The 25,393-nt window shown below is 41.4% G+C and overlaps 1 protein-coding gene across 1 annotated transcript in view; it reads left to right on the forward strand.

Moving 5' to 3' along the window:
- Nucleotides 1-25,393, forward strand: part of Tiam1 (T-cell lymphoma invasion and metastasis 1) — a 350,718-nt gene that overhangs the window by 69,015 nt on the left and 256,310 nt on the right. Inside the window, exon 2 of the mRNA XM_013027533.1 lies at nucleotides 10,052-10,103. The gene's annotated coding sequence lies outside the window, so the exon portion shown is untranslated. The remainder of the gene's footprint in view (nucleotides 1-10,051; nucleotides 10,104-25,393) is intronic.

Here is a 25,393-nt window from a genome sequence, read left to right on the forward strand (position 1 = left end):
TAAATAATGTTGCAATAAATATAGTTGTGCTGGTAGCTTTACTATGGTCTTATTTGTGATCATTTGGGTAAATGCCCCAAAGTGGGATTGCTGGGTCATAGGGGAGCTCTAAGTGGAGTCTTTTGAGGAACCATACTACGTTCAAAGTGGTTGAACAGCTTTACATTCCCACCAACAATACAGTAAGGTTCCCTTCTGTCCACATCCCCTCCATCATCTGTTGTTGTTAGATTTCTTGATTACAGCCATTCTAACTGGGGTGAGGTGGTATCTCAATGTTGTTTTGATTTGCATTTCTTTTATGGCTGGAGAGGGTGAGCATTTCTTCCTGTGTCTATTGGCCATCCTTCTTTCTTCTTCAGAGAAGTAAAATCCCCCAACAACAAATCCTCAAAGAAACAACTGCCCAATAAATAAGTGGACTAAAGTCTTTCTTTTTCTTTTGGTGGTGGGGATGGAACCCAGGGTTTTGATTTGTACATGCCAAACTATCATTGTATCACTGAGCTCCACCTCCAGATTAACAGTCTGTTTGTTGGACAGAGGTTAGTCTTGTAGTCCTTACAACTCAAATCTGAGACTGCTACCTGAACATAGAGAAAACACTGCCTCTGCTAAGGTTTAGTAATTCACAAGTTGAAGCAATATGGAGTCCACTGGCACTCAGCACAGTTCTGCAGTCCCAGTATTTAAACCCATGGTGCTTTTGTTGTTTCATGTCTCAATAGTTGCGAATTCCCAGCAGGTTTGCAATTGCCTTTGCTGGTGGTTAAAAATGTCGCCATTGAAATCACATTCTTTTCCCTGTGTGCAGCAGTGAGCTTCAGAATCTAATTTAGCAATTGGCTCTTAATATTTATTTAGTCTTTGATATTTCTGGATTTCATTTATCTTGTGTGTATGTGTGTGTGTGTGTGTGTGTGTGTGTGTAAGAGAGAGAGAGAGAGAGATAGGGAGAGGGAGAGGGAGAGGAAGAGGGAAAGGAAGAGGGAGAGAGCGAGGGAGGAGAGAGAGAGATACTCCTGTGGGGCTCCAATGTAAGACATTTGTGGCGCAGACTAGCAGTCTTCTGGCACACTGTTGGGTTGGGGCTCCCTTGGACAAACCTATGTGATTGAGCTTTTTTCTTCCTCTTATGCTTCTAGTAGTGTGCCTTGGGGCTTTTAGGGAGATGCATAATTGATGATGTTTTTGACTCAAAGAGAGGAATGGATGTAAGAAGCTTTTTTGGGAAGCTGTGGACAAATTGGATGGTGCTTATGGACTGATCCAGAGGATACCATTTAAAACTGGCGTCTTTAATGTTCAGGGGAGAAGAGTCCATTGCTGGGTAATGTTGCTTTTGTTCAAAGGAAGTGAAGAAGCAAGGTGCTGGTAGTCATGCCTGTAATCCTAGCTACTCAGGAAGCTAAGATCTAAGGATTGCAGTTTGAAGCCATCCCAGGCAGGAAAGTCTGTGATGCTTGTAAGTCCAGTTAACCAGCAAAAAGCTAAAAGTAGAGTTGTGGCTCAAGTGGTAGCACAAGCTATGAGTGAGAAAGCTCAGGGACAGTGTTCAGGCCTTGAGTTCAAGTCCTGGTACTGGCACAAAGAAACAACAAAAAGGAAACAAGCCAGGCAATGGTGGCTCACACCTGTAATCCTAGCTGATATCTGAGGATGGGGGTTCAAAGCCAGCCCAGGCAGGAACTGTCAAATGCTTATCTCCAATTAACCACCAGAAATCTGGAAGTGGTGCTGAGGCTCAAAGCGGTAGAGTGCTAGCCTTGAGCAAAAGAGCTCAAGGGCAGTGCCTAGGCCCCCAGTTCAAGCCCCCATGACTGATAAAAAAGGAAACAAACTGGAGGTTGTCTATGGGTGTGAGAAGCCATGAGTTCATTTTTTGATTTTTGATATTCATTACTGTTCTTTTTTTTAACCTTTTAAATTACAAGTATTTAAATAAAGCAAAACTAGATTCATTAGAAAGCCTGGCTATACTTTCTCATAGGACTCACCCAGCTATTAATATTTTGTTGCCTTTTTTACTTGGTCATTTGCCCAGTACCAAGTTTAATTGTGTCTAGCTCATAAATGGTTATTTTATAATCCTAGCTACAGTTAACTTTGCTTGACAGAAAATTATAATTACATAGTTATTCAAACTTGTGTAGTAGGCCAGAAATCTAATCTTAAACTTCAGACTTCTCCCTCTACCGAATAATGGATGTCAGTTCTTTCGTGCACACGTGTGTGTGTGTGTGTGTGTGTGTAAGTGTGACAATAGTAGGATCTCATGCTCTCACTTGGCTTTTTCACTTAAGGCTAGAGTTCTACTACTTGATCTATAACTCCAATTTTAGCTTTTGGGTAGTTAATTGGAGATAAGAGTCTCAGATTTGCCTGCCCATGCTGGCTTTGAACTGTGATCCTCAGATTTTCAGCCTCCTGAGTAGCTAGGATGACATGCATGAGCCTGCTTCAGTTCTTTCCTAATGTGGCTAATCACCTGTCTTCATATACTGCTTGAGCTGGCCATTAGGGACTTCCAACAAAGATTCTAAAAACCTGGTGAAACCTGTGAACTATCACAAGGCCATTTTGATTCTAGCAATTCATGCCTATGGTGCTCTGGCCTCATGGGCTTGGGCCTGGACAGTTATTAGATTTCTCTTGTTTCCAGGACCAACACTAAGTTCTATAGAGGAGTTATCGCCATTCCCACTCTTCTCCTGAGATTATATCTTCATGATGTCCTCTGCTCCTCCTCATCCTAAATTAGGAGCTCCCCTGTGCTTGCAAAGTCATAGAATGTGTGGATACTGTATAAGCAATCTCCATGTCAATTTGTAATTGTCTCCAATGGAAAGATAAATGTGACTTTATTCAGTCATTTGTAAGCAGGCTGCTGTTCCCAGGGTTTCTTATAAAAAGAATGTCAGGAAATGTGTGGACAAAGTAAATGAAATGTGCTTGATGGAAAGCACAGTTGTGATTAAACTGGGGGAGGGAAATAAGGCCTCTGTTTTACAGTCTTAGGAGTTCTCCTGCTTTGAAGTGATTAGGTTGAATCACATGAATTACCAACTTGAGCTATCAAAAGGGCAATTCCACCCTGTTCCACACAAGATAGCATGTTTGCTGGCTTGTAAGGCATGGGAAATGTGGCTCTGCATTCAGGCATCAGGCAATATGCCTTAAGGATGCAGGGCTTCCCTTATTTATTTGGATCTGTCACTTGTGGTTAGTGTTTACTTAACTTGACACTTGCTTGTTGCCTCCTTAGCTTTCAGAAAGTATCTAGAGCAAAATTGGTTGCCTAGCAACACGTTCCAGCCCAGGAGGGTTGGAGAATGGGTCAGTGATTAACAATTATGTACAATCAAGTTTAAAAATGCCTACCACACCGATGCTCTGACCACCAGAAAGCATCCATGTTCTGCTGTCCCAGCTTTTAGGGCTACGGTAAGTGAATTTATCGCCAGTGTGGTCTTGACCTCATGGGGACAACTAAAGAAAAACTTGGTTCTGTCCTACCATAGGATTATGGCACCCCCTGACACTCATCGATCCAGTTTATCCAAGCATCTGATATCATCATTAGGTTTGGCTCTTGTCTGGACGCTTAGCCCCTGGCACAATGAGCAGAGAAACATGAAGAATCTGGATTTTATGATTGTCATCTGGACAAAGTGGCTACTATTAGTGAATCTGCAATTTACGAAAGAGCAAGTCATACAGAATGAGTGACAACAGCTTCCTCTCCTAATCCGTCATTCTTTTGTGAATTACGCATACAGAACAGAACGTGCCTGCGTGCTTCCCGAAATGGCCCAAGTCCTTAATCATTTCTCTTCCTTCCGTTCCAGCAGATGAGAAGAATTTTGCATAATCCAGTCCTTACTTAATCTTTCTGTCAGCACAAACATCACTGGCGTAAATCCTGACCACCACAGAATGCCGGGAGGCATTTTACAACTCTGCACCAAAGCTAATAATGCACATTTCATTGTGGAGAATCATTGAGTTTAATTGGCTAATCAATTTTTAGGCCCATTCCATTTATGTTTTGTTTAATCAACAAAAATAAATCGCCCTGCCAACCTTGAGAGATCCAAGTCGGAGAACAGTGGCAAATACTTCGTTTGCCCTGCCAAAAGAGCTCTCCCGCAGAAATGTCTTAATTGAAGATGATTTATATTCAGAACTGCTGATGTTTTATCATTTGTCTGAAGAAGGAAATGGCTGTGTAAGCAAGCAGTAGTGTAGCAGCCAGTAGGCATGCATTTGACATTTATCCACAGTCTTTACCCCTCAGATGATTACATTAAAATGACCTGTCCTAGCCATTCTTGCTGGTGACTCAGACACTACCTCATGAAACTAGCTGTCCTGTGGTTATCATAACTTAATAATTAGACGGAGTTGGTACTGAGAAGACTCTGCATCTTAGGTCTTTGATTCTTATTTTGTGATTTTTTTTGGCTATGGTTCCTGTTCAGTGGAAGCAATGAGCAGGCCTGATATCTAGCTTTTTTATTTTTTAAATTTGTATTGCTTATTGTGACTTTAACATAGGGCCTGTGTTCTTGATTGGCTACTACTTGAGCCCCACTTCCACTTCGGTCTTTTTGCTGGTTCTTTGGTGCTAAGTCTGGGATTTGTCCGTCTGTTTGTCTTTGAACTGTGATCCTCATATCTCAGCCTCCCGAATAGCTAGTATTACAAGCAGGAGTCATTGGCTCCTACCTTGCAAATAAATAGTCTTCAGACCATGCATCTTATGTGTTTGTGAAACACAGATGAATTTTGCCTTTGGACTTGAGTTTTATCACCAAGATATTTCAATATGTGTATACAAATATTTTAAAATTTGAAGAAAACCCCAGATCTGAAACACTGGTCCCAAGTGTTTTGAATGTGGGTTGCTCAGCCCGTAGTGACTCACTGGAGCTTTCTTCTGACTTGGTTATGATGAAGGATGCCGTGGATTCATTCATTGCTTGGGTCTTGCTTCCTTTTTGAACGCTGATGTACTTGGATGTATTTCTTGGCACCTTTTCAGTTATGGTTGGTTTGTTCATTTGTGCCTGCTGAAGTTTGCATGGAGCCTTCTTAGACTGATAAGAGGTCAGCTGGCCTCCATGGGCATCCTAAAACCCAACCCAGTGACCTGTCAGTTATTCCAGGAGCAACAAACAAACAAACAAACAAATCCACCTTTAAATGAACCCAGTATCTTAATAAGATATAACATTGGAAGTTACTAACAGTGTTCTGTAAATCACTACTTTTAGGATGCCTATACAATGGCAAAGTTCCAGCAAATGCCTGAAAATTTGCAGCATTCTCTGTTTACCAATGGCCTGGCCATTTTCTCAGCAGCCCCTGCCCACAGCATCTTTGGTGTCAGGGTCAAGCAGTTCCTGGGTTGAGGGAGGAACTGGGAAGAATTTCCACATTTGCATGGGTTGGGAAGGCTTGCAGTGTGGGAGATCAGTTCCTATTGTGATAATGCAGATACCTGCAGAGATTTTTTTTCTGATGAGTACTCCATGCCAACCTGCTTCAGAAGCATTTTGCATCTATTAATCCACCCGCCACCTATTCCATTAGCTCAGTGTTGTTGCTACTCCCCTTTAACAGATGCGAGGGAAGATCTGTTTCAAATGTAATGTGGCCTCTTTGTGTGTGTGTGTGTGTGTGTGTGTGTGTGTGTGTGCACGTGTGCGCATGCACCCCATGACTGGAGTTTGAACTCCTGGGTACTGTCCCTTAGCTTTTTTTTTTTTTTTTTTTGCTCGAGGCTGTAGCTAGACTTCTGGCTTTTTTTGATGATTTATTGGATATAAGTGTCTCATGGACTTTACTTCCCATGCTGGCTTTGAACTGTGATTCTCAGATCTTAAGCCTCCTGGGTAGTTGAGTTATAGGCATGAGCCATTGGCCTTTTTTGTTAAGTGACTCTTAGAAGCCAGCTGAGATGTGCCAGGTAATATGACAGCCTACATTTACTGAGTTATTTTTGCACTCTAGGCATTGTTCTAAGAACTTGGTGTGAATTTATTTAATCTCAAAAGTTAGGTACTGTGATCCTGATCATATCTGATGGATAGATGGGGCAACTGAGTTACAGGGTAATGCTATAACCTCCCCCAGGCCACTTAGCCTTTTGCAAGATCAAGTGTCACGCAAGCTCTTTTAACTACCTGGCCTTCTGCCTTTGAACTAAGGACCCTGGTAACAGCTGTTAAAAGTAGGAAGCGTGACAGAGGGTTAGAGGCTTTGGCCCCTTCAACCCATGAAGCCAACGTTGGGTGATTTGTTCCTTCCTGTGGCATCAGTCCTGTTGTTGATTTCATCAATCATTCTGGTTACTTTTTGTTGGTTTGCATCTGACCATCCCAGCCATGAAGGATGCAGAGAAAAACTATGATATGGAATAATAAAACAGACTTGGGAAGGTGTTTCCTTGATCTTAGGGATGGTCAAGGCCCATTTTCCCGTGGATTCACAATGGCCCTGTGAGGCTTGTACTGAATGATCTTCTCCACTGGCCCAGGGGGAAACTGTAGCCCATGGAGGGTGGTGCAGGTCTGGGTCTATCAGGACTGATTTGTCCTGGAAACCTTCACCTACCCACAGGATTGGGGCTCCTTTGTACTTACCTTGACCTTTCCTGTGTGTTTAGCAGTGTGATTATGCTGTCTCCAATATGTTTTTTTTCCCCCTGCTGGTTTTCAGCCTTGACCCTCTCCCAGGTCACAGCAGCCTTGAGGCTTTCAGAACAGGTTGAGATTTTTTCCTCAGGCCTGGAACTGCTTTTGTTACTGCCTGTGCATCTAAGCACCTGCTGAGCTGATGAGTTTTTCAAATGTCACTTGACTGTGGGGAGGGAGCCGTGAGTGATTCTCAGGCACACACCATCCCACTGCCTCCCTGGGGTGGATGGTGGGTGGCAGATCCTCCTCTACTCCCAGCCCCCTTGGTGAAGGATGCGGTGGCGTTCTTGTTGGGGGTGGACACAGGTACGCTCCATCTGCTGCACAGCTTTCTGCCCTGGGGCCATGTGGTTGTTTCTGTGCTGCTTTTGTATCCATGCTACTTCATGGGTTTTTTTTTGGGGGGGGGAGGGAATGGGCAATTTTGAGAATCCAGTGAATTTTTGACCCTTTTCTTTCTGGCTTTCTCTTCTCAGAAATATACACATGTACACAAAATTCTGTCCAGAAGTTCAGGGCTTTCCTAGTCACCCTTCCATTACTAGCCTTCTTATATCCTCCTCACCCGCCACCCCCTGAAATGTAGCTTAAAAATTGGGTTCTCTAGGTGAAAATGGCTCATGCTTATAAACCTAGCTAATCAGGAGACTGAGATCTGAGGATTGAGGCTCAAAACCAGCCTAGGCAGGAAAGTCTGAGTCTCTTATCTCCAGTTAATCATCAAAAAGCAGGTAGTGGAGCTGTGGTTCAATAGTAGATCATCAGCCTTGAGTGAAAAAACTAAGGGACAATGCCTAGGCCCTGAGTTCAAGCCAAAGAAAGAAGGAAGGGAAGGAAAGAAGAAATGAAATTGTGCTTTCTGGCTGGGCTCTGGTGGCTCATGTCTCTAATCCTAACTACTCAGAAGGCTGAGATCTGTGATATGGTTTGAAGCCAGTCTGTGAGACTCTTATGTCCAATTAACCACCAAAAAGCTGGAAGTGGAGCTGCGGCTCAAGTGGTAGAGCACCAACCTTGAGCGAAAATGATAAGGGGCAGAGCCTAGGTCCTGGGTTCAAGACCCAGTTTACACACATACTCTGTCTGTCTGTTTTTCTGTTTTATACATACACTGGGTTCTGTTTTGATTTTCAGGTTCTCTGTCTTGTACATTGTTGTTTATCAAAGTAGGAAAGTCAAAGAGGTGATTAGAAAGTTAGATGAAGTTGTGACATAGGGTTAAGAAGAGAAGGAAGGGAAGGGAGGATGCTGTGGCAGCAGAAGCCCCTTGATCCCCTGGAACTGAGAGGGAGGGCCTGAAGGATGCCCTCACCTGTGCTGGACAGACAGCTGTTGACCCAGCAGGAAGAGGATTCAGGGCACCAGAGCTCCTGCCTCTTCTTTACCTTCTATGATTGTCACTTCTAGACGACCTCCCTAGTGAACAGAGGTACAGGGAGGGCAGCTGCTCAGGGAACAGATCACAGTGCGAACAGATGAAAGTCAGGGCAGGGCAGCTGGAGAATATAGCCAGGCTCTCTTAGATTCTCACTTGTCATTGTTGTTTGCAGCAGTGTCATAAAATGTAGCCCAGGTTGGCTTTGAATTTGTGATCTTCCTGCCTCAGACACCCTGCGATTATAGGCATTTGCCATCATACCAGGCTTCCTTCTAGATTCTTACATCACTTCTGTCCAGTAAGTAATGGCATATTCAGGACTATTTGATCATACTGCAGTGTTTGGCCTGCGATCTGGGCCCAGCAGAAATTGCGCATTAATTTGTCCTAAGGAAGTTTTTCTTTTTTTTTCTTTTAGTGATGGAAAGCTTCCTGGCTTTTGTTTCTTTTACTTTTCAAATTTTTATTTATTTATTTATTTTGCTTCCTGGCTTTTGTCAGATGCTTTCAATCCAGCTTTTTAGTTCTTTTACATTTTATTTGTGTACTCCTCATTACAAGGCCACATTGAAAGGCGTCATTGTGCCTCTCAATGGTTTAGTCTGCGTCAGTATCTCAGGGGGATTGTGTAGAAATTGCACATGATGTTATGTTCAAAGTACTTTTCTTATAATATGGTAACTTGATGTATAGAGATGGGAACTTCTTGATTTCTACAATGCAGCGCAATTATAAGAGGAGGAAAAATGGAGAAACTAAAAAGAATTAAGGGGTATAAGAAGCCTGTCAATTGGTTTATGAAGAATTTCCCCTAATTTTCTTGATTTCTCTTATTATTCTTTCTGGCCTCTAACTTTTTGCTCTGCCCATTGGCTATTGCTTCCTAGCTGTCTTTGCTGTTTTTGTTGTGAACATGATCTTTCTTCTTATTGTAGTAGTACTGATGTTAAACTATTATTTTGGTCCTGAATCAACTTTGTCTTACCTTTTCTAGAATGTCTGAATAATTTTTTCCTTGAGACTATCCACTAGGAAATGCCAGGGTTCTTCAGAATCTTCCAGGCCCTCTTTTCTAACCTTACCCAATACTGAGATAGATTTGGGGGACCCACTATTCACTACAGGGGCCTAGTTGTTATGGTTAAAAAGCCCTGCTTTAGCCAGGTGCTAGAGGCTTACAACTGTAATCCTAGCTAATCAGGAAGCCGAGATCTGAGGACTGCAGTTTGAAGCCAGCTGTAGGCAGGAAAGTCCCAGAAGCAGTACTGTGGCTCAAGTGTTAAGAGTGCTAACCTTGAGCACAACGAAGCTCAGGGACAGCACCCAGGCCCTGAGTTTGAAGCCCCAGGACCAGCACATGGGTGCTTATGCTCTCTCTCTCTCTTCTCTCTCTTTCTCTCTATTTATCTCTCTCTCTCTCTCACACACACACACACACAAATGAAGAAGAAAGTTAGCCATCTTAAAATTTAAATAGTATCTATATTTGTCTTCTTGCCAGAGAGAGAGAGAGAGAGAGGGGGGAGAGAGAGAGGAGAGAGAAAGATCAGATCTCACTATGTTACTTAGCTTAGCCCTGGGCTTCTAGGTGTGAGCTATCCTCTGGTTTCAGCCTCCTGAGCAGCTGGGATCATAGACAATGCGACCATGCTTGGCCTCTTCTTATTCATTTTATTGATTTATTTTTGCATAGCATCCTGAACCTGGTAGGGGACCTGTGTTGCTGACTTGGGGAGAGTTGATGGAGGGTGACGCTGCTTGGGAGGGTGCTGGGTATCCTCTCTGTTCATGATTACTCTCTGCCAGGATTACTCTGCTCTTGTCCTGTTCTAGGATGATTTCTTTTCTCTGCTCACAGTTCTCTCCCCCAGATAGTTTTATAAATGCCTACTCTGATTCCCTTTTGTAAATGATGTTCTCTTTGTCAAAGCTGATTGTCACCCTAAAAGTCCTTTTGTTTTTACATTTCTAGGTGGATGGCTGTATTCTGATGTTGACATTGTCTGAAGCTTGATCTCTACATGGTAAGTAGGCAGTCTCCTGAATCTGTCTTTCTGGGGATATGGTGGATAAATGGATAAATTAATTTTCAGATTTACTTGTATATCACATATTTGCAAATCTGTGCCTGGTGTTTATTATTTCTCACTGTGGTCCTTCCATGTCACACCATTCATGGCTACATCTGGAAATTAGTGACTTCAACAGGATTTAAACATCTGTACCCATTTGTATGTATACCTGGAAAAAGAGGAAGGTGAGCTTTGCACCAGTGACTCACACCTGTGATCCTAGTTACTCAGGTGTTTAGATCCAGAGGATCACAGTTTAAGGCAGCCCAGAAAGAAAAGTCTTTGAGAACCCATTTGCAATTAACCAGCAAAAAGCTGGGCTGGAAGTATGACTCACATGGTAGAGTACTAGATGAGCAAATAAGCCAAGTAAGTATGAAGCCCTGAGTTCAAACCCCATTACTGTACACACACAAACACACACCAGACATCTGTCAATATTTCACTAGGAATCTAAAAAGATTAGGGTTCTTATTATACATCAGCACAAGATTATTACCACATGAAATAAATAAGAATTTTCTTGTTACTGTCACTGGATGTTTGTGTTCAGATTTCCCTGATTGTCTCATATCTGTGTTTTCACAATTGCTTAAAAATTTCCCAGGACAAAACCAGGCACCAGTGGCTCATATCTGTAATTCCAGCTACTTAGGAGGCTGAGATCTGAGGATTACAGTTCAAAGCTAGCCCAGGCAAGAAAATCCATGAGACTTAAACACCAAAAAGCTCTAAGTGGAGGTGTGGCTCAAGTGGTAGACCACCAGTCTTGAGCAGAAAGAGCCAGCCCCAGGACTGGCACCAAAAATCCCCTCCCCTCAGGACAATCAAAGGATCTATACAGCATCCAGTATGATTATGTACACTATGTGCATGTGTGAAATTCTCAGAATAAAACCCATTTAAAAAAACTACTCTGAAAGAAAACAACATCCACACTTGACTGCTTTGTTTTGAGTCACGTTTCCTGTTCTGGTTCCATCCTCTTCTTCCCCTTCTCCCAGTGCATTTGGTCAGGAAGTTGGAGCTATACTCTGATTCCCACAGTGTACATCTTACCTCCTTGGGTGGACCTTTAATGTGTTTCCTTGTTCTCCAGGTTTCTCATAAAGACTTGACCAGATTCAGGTTCACCTTTGGATTCTTAATATGTTTGACATTGGAGTGAAGATTTGGTAGAAACTCACATCTGTAATCCTAACTACACAGGAGGCTGAGATCTGAGGATCATGGTTCAAAGCCAGTCCTGGCAGGAAAGTCCGTGAAACTCTTATCTCCAATAAACCACCAGAAAACCGGAAGTGGTGCTGTAGCTTAAGTGGTAGAATGCTAGCCTTGAGCTGAAGAGCTGAGAGACAATGCTTAGGCCCAGAGTTCAAGCTCCACGACTGACCCCCCCCAAAAAAAACAACAACAAAACCCTCAGTAATAAAAAAAAAAGCTCCTTAAAGTATATATTAATTGTGCTTAAGAATTATTTCTACACCATAAAAGAAAAAAGAGAAAGGTGAAAGATGTAGAGTGAAGAGGTTAGAAATCTAAACATATATCTATATATCTTTATTTTATTGTAAAGGTGATGTACAGAGGGGTTATAGTTACGTAAGTAAGAAAATGAGTACATTTCTTGTTGGACAGTATTACCTCCTTCCTCATTTTCTCCTACTTTTCTTCCCTCATGACTCTCCCCCCCCCCCCAAGTTGTAAAGTTAATTTTCAACATAGTGTCGTGTGAGTATTGCTGCTGCATTGGTTCACCCTTTGACCTTTGTGTCACCATTTCTGTGATTCCCCTTCCTGTCCCCAAATCAGATAAATTTATATACAAGACTAAGGGTAGCGAAATAAAAACAATGATAACAGGATAAAAAAATGAATGAAAAAGGAAGTAACTGCAAACAGTACACTAAAAAAAACCCCCAAAACACAAGACTTCTCATTTCCATAGCTTCATTTTATATGGTCATATGTACATAACTATTGAGCTATTGTGATCCTCTGCTAGAACTATCCTAGACATATTCTAGTTATTACAAATGAAGCAAACCATGGAACCTATGTTTCTTTGGGTCTGATTTACTTCACTTAGTATGATTTTTTTCCCAAGTCTTTCTCGTTTCCTTATGAATGGGGCAGTGTCATTCTTTCTGATGGAAGCAGAGTGCATTGTATTCTATGACTAATGTTGCCTGGGCTGGCCTTGTCTCTAGAACCTCCTGCCTCAGCTTCTTGAGTAGCTAGGATTACCATTGCTAGCCTGTAATCATAAGCACATTGATGATAGCGTAGGATAAAGTATATGCAGGGGGGGGGGGAGGGAGGAAACCTAAGAGACAGGGGAATAAAAAAGAATTACCTAAAACACTCTGGGGTCCATCAGTATGAAGGAGGTTAATTTACCAATCAGGTGCTTATTGATCATGTGTTTCATTCCTTTTTGCCAGTACTAGGGCTTGAAATCAGGGCCTATGCACTGTCCCTTACCACTTGAGAAATAACTCCATTTCTGGCTTTTTGGTAGTTTATTGGAGGTAAGAATCTCATGGACTTTCCTACCCAGGCTGGCTTTGAGCCTTAATCCTCAGATCTCAGTCTCCTTAGTAACTAGAATTATAAGTATGAGCCACCAACACTCACCAACACCCTTTTAATGTTTTATGCTAAGGATTAAAAAAAGTGGGTTGCATTTTTCTCCTAAATATGACATAGCTAATTCTAAGCCATTTCCACCCCATTATATTATATAGTACATAATTAGGGATGATGTGAATTTCTTTATGTTTAAAAAAAAAAAGAAATGGATTTAAGGGTGTTTTTTCTTAGTTGCTTCTTAATACAATAAAAACCCAGGGTGTAATTATTAAAAATGGTAGAAGAATAAAAAATGGTGACATTACTTAGCAAAGATTCTGTTTCATAATGCATTTGGATATAATTGGTATCATAATGTATAATTAATCTTTGAAGTGTGAAGTTGAAGTTTGGGTGGAGAAGAGACTTTTAGGACCTGGTAATGTTTGAATTCCTAGGTACTTCTAAATTGTGCGCACACTCTGTGTCTTTGCTGCCTGTCTTGATTTCTTTATAAATGGGTAAAGAGTTATGGAAGTTTTTTTTTAGCTCAAGACTGGCACTCTACCATTTGAGCCACAACTCCTCTTTTGGCTTTAGGCTAGTTAATAGAAGAGTCTTACAGATTTTTGGCCTGGGTTGGCTTCAAATTATAATCCTCTTGATCTCTACCTTTTGAGCAACTAGGATTATAGATTTGAATTACCAGTTCCCCTGAACTACCAATTCCTGGTTTGGAGACACCTTTGGGAAAGCAATAAATAGCCAATTAGGTGAGTTCTATTTACTGATGAATGCTATCTTGATCTTGTTAGAGATGAGGGTGCTATAGTCTAAAACCAATTTACTCAGTCATGCTGAATAGTAGAACAATGGCTGTTTTGGAGTATTTTCTGTTTTGTTTTGTAATGGTTGGGGATGTAATTACAGTTCTGCAGCCTTCCCCTTTGACTGTCCATAGGAGCTTGAACCAAAAGAGCCATTATTTTGGTATCATTGAAGATATACTAACAAAAAGTTTCTTAAAAAGATGCTTACTGGACACCACGTGGAAAATGAACTGGATATGCTAGGGGAGGCAGGAGGGAAAAACTGGGAGCGAATGAGGGAAGGGGAGACTTGGTTCAAAAAGAATTGTACTCATTACTTATTACCTGATTCATGTAACTGTAACCCCTCTGTATATCAACTCTGCAATAACAATTTAACAAAAAAGGTGATTAGGGAAGAGACAGAGAGAATCAGAGAAAAGAAAAGAGGGAAAATGGAATGCCTTCATCTGCACAAACATTTGACCTAGAAGGAGGAAACTTTCAAGGGGAACTGGGTAGAGGGTGTCTGGGTATGGGTAATAAAAATCAAATCAATCAAGTGTGATATTGGATTTTGTTTGGATCCTGGCTTGAGGAGGCAAAAAAAAAAAAAATCTAGAAGGGAGTGAGGTCGTCAGAATTGGTAACATTTAAAAACACAGTCGTGATATTGGGGATGGTAGGGGGCTGGGCCTATAAAAGGTAGTATAGGATTATATTGAGATAAAAGATGCTTTTCTTCTAGAATTGTCTATTGACACCTTTATGGGTGAGAATATGATGCTTGAGATTTTCTTGGAAGTGAAGGTGAAAGTGTAGTGAGTGTAGTTAAGCAGGATTGGACAGTTGAAGCTGGATTGCGAACATAATCCAGCTGTTCCCAGAAGAAAATGTTTCCTTAAGGCTAAATGTGATGAATGCTTGTCATACCAGCACTTGGGAGGTAGAGGTAGGAGAACTGGGAATTCAGAGTATGCTTTGGAGCAAGCCTCTTAGAAAACAAAACAAAAGTATTTCCATAATAAAAGTTTTTAAAAATGGAAAACCGATCAACTTCAACAAATCATGAGCTATTTTTTTGCATTAAAACAACAACAACAACTCCTCAGTGGCTGTGGTTCACACCTGTAATCCTAACTACTCAGTAGGCTGAGATTGCAGTTTGTAGTCATCTGGGGTAGAAAAGTCTGTAAGACTTCACCTCCCCCCCCCCCAATTAACCAGACTGGAGGTGTGGCTCAGGTGGTGGAGCACCAGCTGAACAAGCAAGTCGAGCAAGTGGGAGGCCCTGAGTTCAAACTCCAGCATCACAAAAAGGGAACAGTAGGGGAAACTAGCCAACCTTTATCTTTATGACAGTTCTCCAAGCCTTATTGAGGAAACTATTTTTATTTTTTATTTTTGGTCAGTCATGGGGCCTGAACTCTAGGCCTGGGCACTGTCCCTCAGCTCTTCAGCTCAAGGCTAGCGCTCTACCACTTGAGCCACAGCGCCACTTCCGGCTTTTTCTGCTTATGTGGTGCTGAGGAATCGAACGCAGGGCCTCATGCATGCAAGACAAGCACTCTATCAGGGAGCCACCTTCCCAGCCCCTTAAGCCTTGTTGATACTTCCTGATTTCCTTGGTAGAGTCCCTTTCCCTGTGGATGTGGGAAGAGGAGCCTGAGAAAGCTTGTGTTCCCCAAGGTAGCCTAGGCTTTCTCCTTTGTGCTCTGAGCTGCTGTGACCCTCTATGGGCCAGGGGAGAATCACTGTGCTCCCAAGGAGTTGAAACAGGAGGGTCTTCCTCCCTGAGCATCTCTCAGCCCTTCCATTGCCCCCCAGCACGACCCCGCGCTCCATATTCTGTGTCACTTCTTCATGTTGAAATTCTCAAGGTCATTTGAATTGGATTACTTAGCAGTGTACACACTTGGCTAACGTCTTTATACTGTGTGTATGTGTGTGTGTGTGTGCAGATCTTTTTTTTTAATGAATAAAATTGTTTTTTTGAACTCTAATTTTATTGCCAGATTTGTAATTTTTCTGTGGTTAGCGTTTGTGAGGCTATGCAGCACAGCCCTAACATTTTGTATTAACAGTGCTTTGGTGGGCTAGCCTAGGGTGGTCCGGTCGCTGGTGTGAAGGGCCTGTCACTTGGCACAGGATCTTTCTGTCGTTCTTCCCACTTGTGGTGACTGAATTGGTCCCGCTGGCATATTGGATAGTCCTCCCTTACTATCCACTGGGACATGTTTCAAGATCCCACACGATCCCACATGAAATCACTGATGGCACCAAACCTTAACCTATCCTGTGGTTTTTCCTACTCATACATACCTAAGTTAAATTTATAATTTGGGCACACTGAGATAATAACAATTAGTTACCTTAGATCTTTGCAGTGTGCTTAGCAATATGTTAAGATCTTAGTACATGCCTTTCCCTCACCCCTCTTGCCTAGTGGAGGTTTTTCACCTTTTCACTTAAAGGAAGTACTTTATGGCTTCTCCTTGGAACATAAGAATTACCAGCATCTCTACTCTTGTGCTTTATTAAGTAAAATAAAAATCACTAGAGCACAGCAGTATGGAAAGTGACCATTGGGTGGGTAGCATATACAGGGTGGGTACATTGGATGAGGGATGATTCATGGCCGAGGTAGAATAGTAGGATGGCAAAATTTCATGATGCTACTCAGAAAAGCAAGTAATTTAAGACTTACAGATTACGTATTTCTGGATGTTTTCATTACATATAAGAAATTTTATTAGCGATTATATATAATGTTATATTATAATGTGTTTATACATTATATAAATATATAATTATATATAATCACTTTGTATGCACAAATGTACACTCAAACACACACACACACACACACACACACACACACACACACACACAAAACTGGGGCTTGAATTCAGGCTTTGTTCTTTCTAGTGAGTGCTCTGCCATTGAGCCATACCTCTGACCCAGATGGAGCATGTTTGGTGCCTCTAGACTGGGTGTCTAGGCCAGGAGGCTGAAAACAGACAAACAAAAGAATCCAGAACATTCGTATTTGTCTTCAATCAAGCATAGCCACACGTTGCTTCTATTTTTTTCTTTTTCTTTTCAACAGACATTTCAGCTACTAGTGAGGTTAGTTAAAACAGCAACAAATAGTCACAAAAACAAAACCACAAAACCAACCTCCCTAAAACCCAAACCCAAAATACAAGCAATAAAACTGTTTCTTTTTCTCTCCCCTCTTCTCCCTACTGTATTCGTTTTCCTGAGTCAGAGAGGGCAGTAATGGATGGTAATTTTAAATTCACCTTTAAATTTTTATGAGAGAAAGTGGAATAGGTCACCTTATAAGCTGAATAGATCTTTGGGTGCATCCAGGAGTTTCCAAGCCTGAGATTTTGGTTATGTGGGCAGCAGAGGGCAACGGCACTTGTGACCATAATTAGAGTTTAATGTGGTCACTAAAGGACACCCTCTCTCCCTCCCTCCCTCCCTCCCTCCCTCCCTCCCTCCCTCACCCCCCTTTCTTTCTCTCTCTCTCTCTCTCTCTCTCTCTCTCTCTCTCTCTCTCTCTCTCCAGTCCTGGCGATTGAACTCAAGGCCTGGGTGCTATCCCTGCTAGCACCTTGCTACCACTTGAGCCACAGCTCACCTTCATGGTAGTTTAATGGAGATGAGAGTCTCACCAATTTTCCTGCCAGGGCTAGCTTCAAACCATGATCCTCAGATCTCAGTCTCCTGAGTAGTAGGACGACAGGCATAAACCACTGTCACCCAGCTTCTTTTTATTATAATAGACGACATTCAGAATGGCCAGGGGAGACTCAAAAATCTCCTGGATTTATCAGATTATTTCCCACAGAATTTATACTTCATACAAAAGAATCCTTCGGGGTGAATTGTTCTCTTTTCAACAAAACCAGGGGAAAGTAGTTCAAAATAACTATGTTTAAAGAACATTTGCTAGATTCTGTCAATAAACAGTGAAGCTTGTCATATCACTCAGCAGTGTGCAAGCCAACAGAGTAATAAATACTAATAAAAAAAGTTCAGATTCTCCATTTTTATAGAAAAGCAACCATGAGGCCTTGTAGTTTAAGCACCTTGGTCAAAGTCAGAATTCAACATACTAACAGGTGTTTTGTCACAGGAGGTGTGGGCATGGGCTATTACCTCCCATATGGAGGTGACTTCCCAAAGAAACATTGCCTCCAGGATCCTGTGATAAATGGCCTGTAGCAAATGCAGTAGCTATCTTTGCACTTTTTTATTTCTTAGAAAATGTTGCTAATTTAAAAACAAATGGTTGCATTTAATTATAGACTTATTAATTATAGACTTATTGCATATATACTGATATATGTATATGTATACATGTGTATGTATATCAGTATGCATACTGATATATGTGATATATACACATAGCTATCAATATGTGCAATATGTAAGTATATATGTGTTAAGTATATATATGCGACATATGAGTATTAAGGTATATATAGTATAGCAGCATATGTGTTGCGTATACATGTATACATGTAATGTATCAGAATATATAAATATTATTATAGATATTACATAAATATATATTTCTTGAACACAGAGCCTTGTGCTCTCCTCTGGCTTTTTCACTTCAGGCTGGCGCTGTGCTTCTTGAGCCACACCTTTACTTCTGGCTTTTCACTGGTTAATGGGAGATATTGCGTCTCATAGACTTTTCTGCCCCTGCTGGCTTTGAACTGTAGTCCTCAGATCTCAGCCTGCTGAGTGGCTAGGATTATAGGCATGAGCCACCAGTGCATGGCTAGGAATATGTAGAGATTTTGAGTCAAGACTTATTGATTAGTTTTGAATCAGGAAGCTGCTGTATCATGGCTGTTTTCTTGTGTGGATTCAGGTTGATCAGACTGTCGACAGCAGAAAAGCCTGAACAGATTTTAATTTTTACAGTCTCCACTTCAGAGTGTATTAGAAGTTGTTGGCTAGCTGCTATTGTAATGTCCATGGGACACCTTATCTTTAACACCCTTCATATAAACACTGGTCTTGCTTCTGGGAGCTACAGAGGTTAGAATTGATTTTTATGAAATTTTTCACTTAATGAAATCTCATCAGTTTTTATCCTCTTGGCTCTTTTAGTATGAGACTGAGGAGGGTCTGAGGATGAACAGTTTGGTGAGACTGTGGTTTTACTTCGGTTTCTTTTTGGCTTGTGGGAGTCTGTCTCCCATGAGGTCCAGCTTTTATGAAATATGTTCTAAATGACTTGAATGGGAGCCAGTTCCGTCTGATGTTTTCTATTATGTAACCAGTCAGATTTATGTTGCACACGATGAATTTCAAACCCCACTTTTTAGGGGATTTGCAAGAAGGCCTGGGATGCTCAGAGCCTCCTAGAGAATGAAAACTTGGAAAGCCACAATAGTTCAGGATTCATTATAGAAACCACAGCTATAAAATAGGATTCTTTTGGTTCTTATTGAACATCAGAAGTGATATTTCAGAAGCTAAAAGATATTCAGACCTGATGGACCACAGGAGTCTGGTATCTAGGGAGTTTGTTCCGATGGGGGGTGGTGATTGCTTATTGAAAGTGGCCGTTGATGGTCCAGTGGGGCTTTTTCTCTGGCATATTTGCAAGGAAGGGAAGAGAGGCTCAGAACAAAAATGTACCAAAAGGATGTGAACATGTAGCTCTATATGCTTAAAGTTGTCCTTTGGTACCTAGTAAAGATTGCTTTCAAGACCCACCTTGGATATCAAAATCTGCATGTGTTCAGATCTCTGGTATCAAATGGCCTAGTATTTGTATAGCCCATATATAACTTCTTATATACAGAAAGTCTCATCAAGAGTGTGTACAACTGCTAACACAATGTACATTGCTATGTAAATAGTTATGTTATACTGCTTAGGAAATATGACAAGAAAAAGTTTGTACACACTTAGGATAGATATAATTGCTTCCCTCTCCCTCCCAAATATTTCTTTTATCTGCATTGATGAATTGCCAATACAGAACCCATAGATGTAGATGGTAGTTTATACCTTTTAAGATTATTGTTTTAAAAATTCGATTTTAATGATAGTTTAAAATTCCACCATGCGGATACATAGCAGAATGGCCTGTGTACTCGGTGGTAAAAAGTGTTTTAGGCTGTGGAGTAGCACAAAGCAATTGTTATGTGGGAAGAGATTGTCTCTCTCTTACTGTTTTATAAATACCTGGGGAGCTGGCCCTGAAATGTCTGCTCCTTGTTTCTTGTCTGTTTTGTGGTGGTTTTTAATTATTCCCACTGACAGAAAGCACTGGGGAATAGCATAGGCCTGGCCATGTCCCACACGGAGCTCTTCCTAACCCGTTCATTTCCAACTTTCCTTCTCTTTGTTTTTTAGACTTAAAGCTGGGGGGTGAGAGAGGAGTGCCTGACTTTTCAGGTCAGTATGTTCTCTGCTTACATTGTTCCAACTTGGTATTGATCCATTCACTACGACACTGGAGCAAACCTAACCAATCACTGATGATTTCTTCCAGACCTGTATAGCCTGTAGAAGTCTGTATAGCCTGTAGAAGAGTATATCACCACCCTCAGATTATTTTTCTTCCTAAATTTCAGTGAAATTGTTAAAATGCAAAATTTTAGGGTCCTGTCTTTAACAAACATGTATTCCTTGATCAAACTTGAGTCTGGCTCCTCTCAGTCCTTTTAAAAACATTATTTTATTTGATATGAAGTAATTGTACAAGGAGGTTACAATTCTATATGTCAAGTTGTGAGTACAGTGCACTTTGATCGCTCTCACCCCTTCCGTTGCTCTCCCGTATTTTTCCACCTTCCATCCTTACTCTCATTATGTACTTTTTTTTTACATATGGCATTTAATACCATGACTACTTTTCGGAGCCTTTTTTGGGGGGGTGGCCTGGACTTGGACCTTGATCTTATCTTCTCTTTGGCCCACTTAGTTTACTCTTCACAAAGCATCTTACCATGCTAACCTCTACCTCTGTCTGAAGACATTCCTTATCTTTCACCTTTGACCTAGAGATTGTCTTTAGCAAGAATCCCATTAGGCTAACTTAGCAAGAGTCTTCAGTCCCTTGATGTTTTATCGTAATAATTTTTATCCACTGGTTCCCAAAGTGTTCTTTGACTACAAATTCTGTCCTACCCTTGCTATATTCAGAGTTGTGCTCAGTCAAGTCAGCATGTCCATTTATTTTATTTATTTATTATTTTTGTTGGTCATGGGGCTTGAACTGTGGGCCTGAACGCTGTCCCTCAGCTCTTCAGCTGAAGGCTGGCGCTCTACCAGTTGAGCCACTATACCACGTCCGGTTTTCTGAGTGTTTTATTGGAGATAAGAGTCTCATAGACTTTCCTGCTCGGGCTGGCTTTGAACTGCAATCCTTAGATCTCAGTCTCCTGAGTAGCTAGGATTACAGGCGTGAGCCACCAGTGCCCGGCTGAGCATGTGCATTTATGTGTATAATAGATTTGATCTGTGTCACTCTTTCCATCGGTCTCTTCCTCCTGCCTTTCCCTCCTCCATTTATCCCCTCAGCCTTCAGAGTCCCATTTTCACAGGTGTGCATTTATATCATAACTATATTTGCTTTCCATAATTCTATGAAGGACTATGAAGACCCGTTTGAGCTTGTAGAAGAAATGATTTGAGCAAATTGCAGTTGGAAGGAAAAAAACTAGATGGTGTGTGCAGAGCCTTTCAATGAAACTTTTCTTTTTTCTTTTTTGAGCTTTATAATTCTTAATACTGTTTATTGCTAAGATACTGGAAAATACAATACAACATGCTGGATGCTTTCTAGGTTGACTACAACTCTGATGTCAAACAGTATTAGCTGGCATTTGGCGTCTTTTATTTTCTTTTTTCCTTCTCCTTTTGTTTTATTTTCCTTTCCAGTTTTTTCCTCCTTGCCCTGACTTTCTTTCGTATGGTGGCTTGAACTCTGGCCTTTACACTTTCCTTATTTTTTTTCCCTCAAGGATGGTTCTCTACCACTTGAGCCACACTTCCATTTTCAGCATTTTGCTGGCTAATTGGAATCTCAGATTTGTTTGTCTGGCTGGCTTTGAACTGGGATCCTCAGATCTTAGCCTCTTGAGTAGCAGGATTACAGATGTGAGCCGTGACACCAGGGTTTCTGATTTTCTTTTTCCTTCATTCTTACAACTGTAGGAGGTTTGGGTACTCTTTTAGCCAATGAAGGAAACTGAAGTAGAAAGAAGTCAATAGCTACAAGGTTACAATGCCAGTGATCAAACCTGTTGACCATCAGAAGCAGAAGTAATCCAGGGTTTTGTTCTGTCTTAGTTGGCATTACATTCTTGCACATCCAGTGATTCTTAGAGAGAGCTGCCCCTTCTCCTTTTACACATAGATTATATGACTCAGATGATTATGGTTTCTGGGTTAGCATTCAGGGCTGCCAGTGTTTTAGGATGTGGGTAACGTCAGCTCTATTTCTTAGCTACCTTTATGGTGTACCACAAACTCAGATAGAATAGGGACCTTGTATATCGTAATGACTGGACCACTAGAGTTTCTTTTGGGGGTCTTTTGATAGGATCTTACCATTCTGATGACATTTTGGGAGTTTACATAGTATTCTTAGGGATCAAGAGAAATGGGTCTCTCTCTCTCCCCTCTCTCTCATTATACCAACCCCCTTTTCCTTACCAGCTTACTCTTGAAAGCTAATGAAACAGCAGTTTGTTTGCTATACTGCGGTTATTGCTTGTCCTCACAAAGGTTCATGTATTGGGACTCTGGTCCTTAGGGGTGAAGTGGGGTCTCTAAATATTTTGCCAGTGCTGGCCTTGCATTGTCATCCTCCCTGTCTCTGCCTCCTGAGCAGCTGGGATTACAGATGTGAGTCATTGTCCCTGGTTTTCCTGTCTTTTAAGCAATATTCTATATTTGCCAAGTAAATGGTCCTGACTTTAATGGTCTGATGTTAGCAGTTCTTTTCACTTTATGATGGCACTATGAATTCAGTAGAAACCATGCTTTGAATTTTGCATTTGACTCCTTTCCTACATAGCGACATGTAATTCAATCCTCTGACTTGATGCTGAGCCAGCAGCCAGCCAGGCGGCAATCATGGAGGAAACACCTGGTCTTCACAGCGGGCTGTGTTGCTAAGCTCTGCTGGGTAATAGGTTAGGTATATTAAGTGCATTTTAGATTTCACATATTTCTAATTTATGATGAGTTTGTCAGGATGTCGCTCCATTGCAAGTTGAGGGTCATAGGTAGTTAATTCAGTAGTTATTTATTGTGTGCTTTCTTTGGGCCAGGCCAGAGACCATTTCTGTAGGAAGCTTTCCTCTGGAATACCACAGAATATACCTGGGAAGAACAGCCATCCCTGTCCTGGTGTCTTGACTTCTCTCTGGAGAGACTTTCCATATGGCACCTCTGCATTTAGGAGTGGGAGGATGGGATGATGCCATGAACCATCAGCAGGTGAAAGTACCACTGAGGTTATACAACTTGTTAGAAAGTAGGGAAACCAGCCTGCTGCCAGTGGATCATGCCTGTCATCCTGGCTACTCATGAGTCGGAGATCTGAAGACCCAGGTTCAAGGCCAGCCCAGGCAGAAAAAATCTGTGAGACTCTCCAGTTAACCACTCAAAAGATGGAAGTGAAGGCGTGCTTCATGTTGATAGAATGCTAGCCTTGAACAGAAAATACCGAGTGAGAGCATGAGGGCCTGATTCCAATCAAGTCCCAGGACTGTCCCCACCCCCAAGTTAAAAAAAATATAATCTAAAATAGACATTAAGAAAACAAAGCAAACAAAATGGCTAGACATTTAGAGATGTGAAGCTTCAGTTACCTGGTAAATTCTAATACATAGAGTAGTATATTCCTGACTCTTTGATCAGTAAATTTGTCTGTGTATGTACGCTTTTAAGTTGTGTTGCTTCAGAATGTAAATCAATTATCACCTTCGTCTTAAAGCATAATTAAAATGTCTCTTTTCAGCCATCAGGGGATCATTGCTTTTTTATTTGCTGTCTTCTCTTCATATGTTCTGAGGAATCATTTTAAAAGAAAGGCTTCATTTTCCAAAGTTTCATAAGCACTAGCTCGCCTTCCGACTAACAGAATGAATTATAAAATGCAATTGCCCTTGAAGCATCAATCAGATGACGCCATCCATTTGCAGAGGTTTTATTGCAAGTGGTGAAACTGACATATTTGTTTTCATTCTCCTAACACCCACTTTACTCCATTTAATCATTTGAATGTTGTTAATTTGAGATCAAGACGCATTTCAGAGGAGTTTGGCTTTGAAGAACAAGGTAAATTTGATTCTTATGCAGAGTCCCTAATGAGACCAATAACTAGAATTGGCATTGTTTATCCTGGCAAACCCTCTCTTCTTTGTTTCATTCCTTCTTTCTTTCTTTTCTTTCTTTTTTTTTGTCTGTATTGGGGCTTGAACTCAGGGTCAGGGTGCTGTCCCTGAGCCTGTTTGTGCTCAAGGCTAGCACTCTACCACTTGAGCCACAGAGCCACTTCCAGCTTTTTGAGTAGTTTATTGAAAATAATAGTCTCATGGGGACTTTTCTTCCTGGGCTGGCTTAGAACCTCGATCCTCAGATCTCAGCCTCCTGAATAGTTGGAATTACAGGTGTGAGCCATCAGATCTCCCTCCCTCCCTCCCTCCCTCCTTCCCTCCCTCCCTCTCTTCCTTCCTTCCTTCCTTCCTTCCTTCCTTCCTTCCTTCCTTCCTTTTTGTCTGTAATAAGGTTTGAACTCTTGCGGCCTGGGCACTGTCCCTGAGCTATTCAGCTCAAGGTGAGTGTCCTACCACTTGAGCCACAGCACCACTTCTGGTTTTCTGGTGTTTTATTGAAGAGTCTCACAGACTTTCCTGCCTGGTCTGGCTTTGAACCATGATCCTCAGATCTCAGCGTCCTGAGTAGCTAGGACTACAGGCTCTTGCTTATTTCTTAAGAGCCAAGATCAAGAAGACTAGCAAGAGATACAACAGCTCTGACGAGATGGACTTCCAATTTCTCTAGCTAGCATTCAGTTGCTTCAGTTGCTTACTTATCTGCCTGATCCTCAGATCGCAGTCTCTTGACTAGCTAGGAGACACCTAACCCATTAATTTTCATTGATGACCCTCAGATCTTAAACAAGGTATGTATTTTTTCCTATGTAACTTTGACCATGTTGGTTTCAGACCTTGGGCCTCACAAACCTCTTTTTCTTTCTATTCTGATGAATTTTTTTCTTAGGTAATTTACACTAGAAAATGGGATGAAAAACAAGTTTTCTGAAGAGTAAGGTTAAGAAGCTATGTTGGCCTTCACTGTGGAAAACAGAATGTTGGGGCAGTCTCAGACGTGTACAGCCTTTGATGATATGGCTTACTAAGGGACCTGAATGAGTTTATGATTCAGTTCTTAGGTCGAACTCTATGCCTTTGAGGCTTTAAGATCATAATTCATATTCTCTTTAGAAATGGACTGTAGTTGAGTTTCTTTCCTTCCTTCCTTCACAATCAAGGAACTAACTCTGACCCAGTGTTAACATAAATCAAGCTTACGTTTTTATAAACCATAAAATTCCAATATGGATGTTTTCTAACATAACCTAAAATGAGCTGAAATTTATGGCTTGGGATCGTTTGCTCAGTTCTATTAAAAACAGAATGATTCCATGGAGCCAAGGTCTGTGTAGGCAGCTTCTCTTTTGGGACTAGAAATATAGTGGGGAATTGGCTCTTTCCTGGTGAGCCCAAAGTTTCCAACAGTGCTCTGTACATACATTGTGCCAGCCTCACATAGGAGCCTGTTAGAAATGCACAATCTCAGGCCGCA

Source organism: Dipodomys ordii, unplaced genomic scaffold (genome assembly GCF_000151885.1).
Source record: "Dipodomys ordii isolate 6190 unplaced genomic scaffold, Dord_2.0 Scaffold104, whole genome shotgun sequence".
In the NCBI taxonomy this organism is placed as follows: domain Eukaryota; kingdom Metazoa; phylum Chordata; class Mammalia; order Rodentia; family Heteromyidae; genus Dipodomys; species Dipodomys ordii.